This window comes from Rhinopithecus bieti, unplaced genomic scaffold (genome assembly GCF_001698545.2).
Source record: "Rhinopithecus bieti isolate Rb0 unplaced genomic scaffold, ASM169854v2 scaffold_50350, whole genome shotgun sequence".
Lineage (NCBI taxonomy): Eukaryota > Metazoa > Chordata > Mammalia > Primates > Cercopithecidae > Rhinopithecus > Rhinopithecus bieti.
Genome location: NW_016820258.1, coordinates 110,806 through 114,454, shown reverse-complemented (window position 1 = coordinate 114,454; position 3,649 = coordinate 110,806). Strand labels below are relative to the sequence as shown.

Genomic DNA, 3,649 nt, shown 5'->3' with positions numbered 1-3,649 from the left:
TCCTTCACGAGGCTTTTTTCTTTCTTTTTTTTTTTTTTTGAGATGGAGTCTTGCTCTGCCGCCCAGCCTGGAGTGCAACGGTGTAATCTTGGCTCACTGAAACCTCTGCCTCCAGGATTCAAGTGATTCTCCTGCCTCAGCCTCCCGAGTAGCTGGGATTACAGACACCCACCACCACGCCTGGCTAATTTTTGTATTTTTGGTAGAGACAGGGTTTCACTATGTTGGTCAGGCTAGTCTCAAACTCCTGACCTCGTGATCTCCTGCCTTGGCCTCCCAAAGTGCTGGGATTACAGGCATGAGCCACCGCGCCCGGACTTCATAAGGCTATTTTCAAATTTACAATATTCATTTATTCTACTGTCTCAATCTTTAGCTGAATCAATGTTGTGCAACCGAGAAAGGGAGAGATAACCTGATCTTTGGATTAAGAGAATACTCCACAGTTAGAAGGGTTTAGCAAACATTCAGAAACATTCCATGCCAAAGTTTAATTATGTAAACCAATTACAAGATAGAAAGGATTCCAAATCTTATATTCCTTGAGCACAACATAGATTGAAAAGGACACATATAACATAAAATGTTAATGTACATTAAATGTGACACAAAACTGTTTATTAGCAGCATAATGGGTGACAAGAAACCTGGGATGATAAATACGGGAAGTAAATTTAGAACCAGTACATTTCTACACAAATTTCTAAATGAATTCAAATTCTATATAATGTGATTATCTTCTTATATGTGAGAGAAAACAGACCTAGAGAAAGTAAGAGATTCTCAAGATAACACAGTATAATGAAGACTCTAGAATTAGAACCAGGTAATCTGACAATTAGATAAGTGCGCTAAATCCTCTAGTAGTCTGTACCTCAGTAGATGGCATAAATTTTCTTATTTCTTATGGTTTTTGTTGTTGTTGCTGTTTTGTTTTTTTTTGAGACGGAGTCTCACTCTGTCGCCCAGGCTGGAATGCAGTGGCGCCATCTCGGCTCACTGCAACCTCTGCCTCCCAGGTTCCAGCGATTCCCATGCCTCAGCCTCCGGAGTAGCTGGGAATACAGGTGCCTGCCACCACGCCCGGTAATTTTTTTATTTTTAGTAGAGATGGGGTTTCTCTGCTAAACCCAGGCTGGTCTCGAACATCTGACCTCAAGTGATCTGCCTGCCTCGGCTTCCCAAAGTGCCGGGATTACAGGGGTGAGCCACTGCACTCCCAGGTGAATTTTCTTATTTCTTTAAGAGATCATTTTATATTCTTCTATCAATAGATAATTACCAGGAAGTCTTGCTAAATCTCTAGGTTAGTTAAGTGCTCCTCTTCTGGGTTCCCAGACAACCCTGTACCTACCCGAATTTTAACTATGTAGGTTAACTTTTTTTTGTTTTTGTTTTTGCATGCCTGTCTACCCCTACTAGACTGCAAACTCTGAGATTTTAGACTAACCGTTAACATTCATTATATCCCTCAGTAACTAGCACAGTATTTGGCAAATATCTAATAAACAATAAAAATATATATATAATGGTTGAACTGATTTGACTTTTTTCCAAAGGCGCATCATGATCCTTGTCAACTTCTCCAGCCTCACATCCGCAAACAGTGGCATAGAAATCTTAGTTTTAGTTCAGCACAAAGACCAGTTTCTTACTGTACAGCTTTTGTTCAAGCAATCCTTTTCCCTTTACTCCTCCCAAATGCCACAAGACATCCCACTTCAACTCTCTGGAATCATTTTCTCCTGGAAGTTTTTCCTGACTCATGACCTCTTCCCAAAGTTGGATTAATGCTTCTTGTGAGCTCCAATAGCTCCCTGTGCCTTTATCTCTGCACTATACACATTACATCATAGGATAATAATGCAAAAACTCCACCCAAGTTATTTTTCATTCATGTTGGTATCTTCCAAGATTAGCACACTGCCTGGCACATAGCAGATGAGTTAACAATGTGATTTGAATAAAAAGAACTCGGAACAGGGAAAGAATCTTGGCACACTGTGTGGGCCACATGGAGTGCAAGGACGTGGAAATGCAAATAATTGGTTGTTTACTATATTCTCCTAAGACATGGCTGGAACTAACAAAACAGAAAAAGCCTTTCCAATTTTGAGGCTAAAGTTCAAGTCACAAAACAAGCAACAAAAGCCTGTTTAGCAAGGACAGTAAAATGGTACAGGGCTATAAAAGAAGGGACAAATTAGAATTCAGGAAAGCAGGCCATTCATACAAATGCAAATAGATTGGTTCACAGGATAACGGGACACCCAATCATGTAAAAACTGATACAAGCCGGGCATAGTGGCTTAGGCCTGTAATCCCAGCACTTTGGAAGGCAGCCGCGGGTGGATCACCTAAGGTCAGGAGTTCGAAACCAGCCTGACCAATATGGTGAGACCCCGTCTGTACTAACAATACAAAAAGTAGTCGGGCGTGGTGGTATGTGCCTGTAGTCCCAGCTACACGGGAGGCTGAGACAGAACTGCTTGAACTCCGGAGGTGGAGGTTGCGGTGAGCCGAGATCACACTACTGAACACCAGCCTGGGCGACAGAGCAACACTCTGACTCACAAAAGGAAAAAAAAAAAAAACTGGTACAAAGATGAAAAACAATGGTTAAATTATATATTCAAAACCTGTCCCCCAAGTGGCCTAGGTTACAAGACATCACCATTACTTTCAAATGAATGCACAAAGCTCTTCCCTTCTAATTCTTATTGTGGTAAAACATACATAACAGAAAATTTACCATTTTAACCATTTTAAGTGCACAGTTCAGGAGCATTACGTCCATTCATTATTGAGCAAGCAACACCACTATCCATCCTAGATTCATTTTTAACTCACGAGTAGCAGCCGAAATTTTCCTTTCATTAACTCAGCTTTAGCAACATACCGAACTTTATGCAACACAAAAGTTTTTGTCAGATAAGGTTCAGAAACAGGGAAGAGTGAAATAAATCAATGATCCTTCGTGGGTTTCTGTTAACGGAATGTAACAGCGAAAGGCTTCACTTCATCAGCCCCCTCCAGCCCTTTTTGGCTTCATAAACCGAGAAATAACCAGATCAGCACCTACATCTCCCAGGATGCAAGGGCTGGGTCCCGAAAGGCAGCTATCCCGCCCCAGCGCAGATCCCCTGTAGCCTCCTTTCTTACCGCACAAATCGACTAGCGCAGGAACCGGGCTCTCTACCCGAGACTGCACGGAGGAGCTAAAGAGAGAAAAGGAGAAACAACATTGTGAGAAAAACGGCTAAAGTTCTCGAACTCCCTCTTTTTGCCCTCTTCTTACTCCCTACTCCTCCTCCACCTCCAGGTTCCATCCCTTAAACCCACAGGCGAGCCCCTTTTCTTGGACGCGCGCTTTTTATTGACGCAACCCTCCCGTTCTCGCGGGAACTTGGGAACGGGAGCCTGGTAGGGCGGACAAATCTTTCGAAATCTCAGTAGGGGCTGGAGCTGGAGGGGCAACTGAAGCTCCTGAAGGGCGGGGCACGGAGCTTGAAGGGGCGGGGCCTAGCCTCAGAGAGGGGAGGGAAGAGGCGGGAGGAGGAGGTGAGAGAGGCCGGGGGCGGGGCCGTGCGGCCGGGGACCTGTTGATCGCAGGTATAGCCGGCTGGCCCGGACTCCCTTGGGACTGGGG

At 44.1% G+C, this 3,649-nt stretch overlaps 1 long non-coding RNA gene across 1 annotated transcript in view; it reads right to left on the bottom strand.

Moving 5' to 3' along the window:
* The window catches only part of LOC108520397 (uncharacterized), a 40,680-nt gene extending 37,239 nt beyond the window's left edge, over nt 1–3,441 (bottom strand). The window contains exon 1 of the long non-coding RNA XR_001882902.1: nt 3,083–3,441. This is a non-coding gene — a long non-coding RNA (uncharacterized LOC108520397). The remainder of the gene's footprint in view (nt 1–3,082) is intronic.
* Between the last annotated feature and the right edge of the window lie 208 nt (nt 3,442–3,649).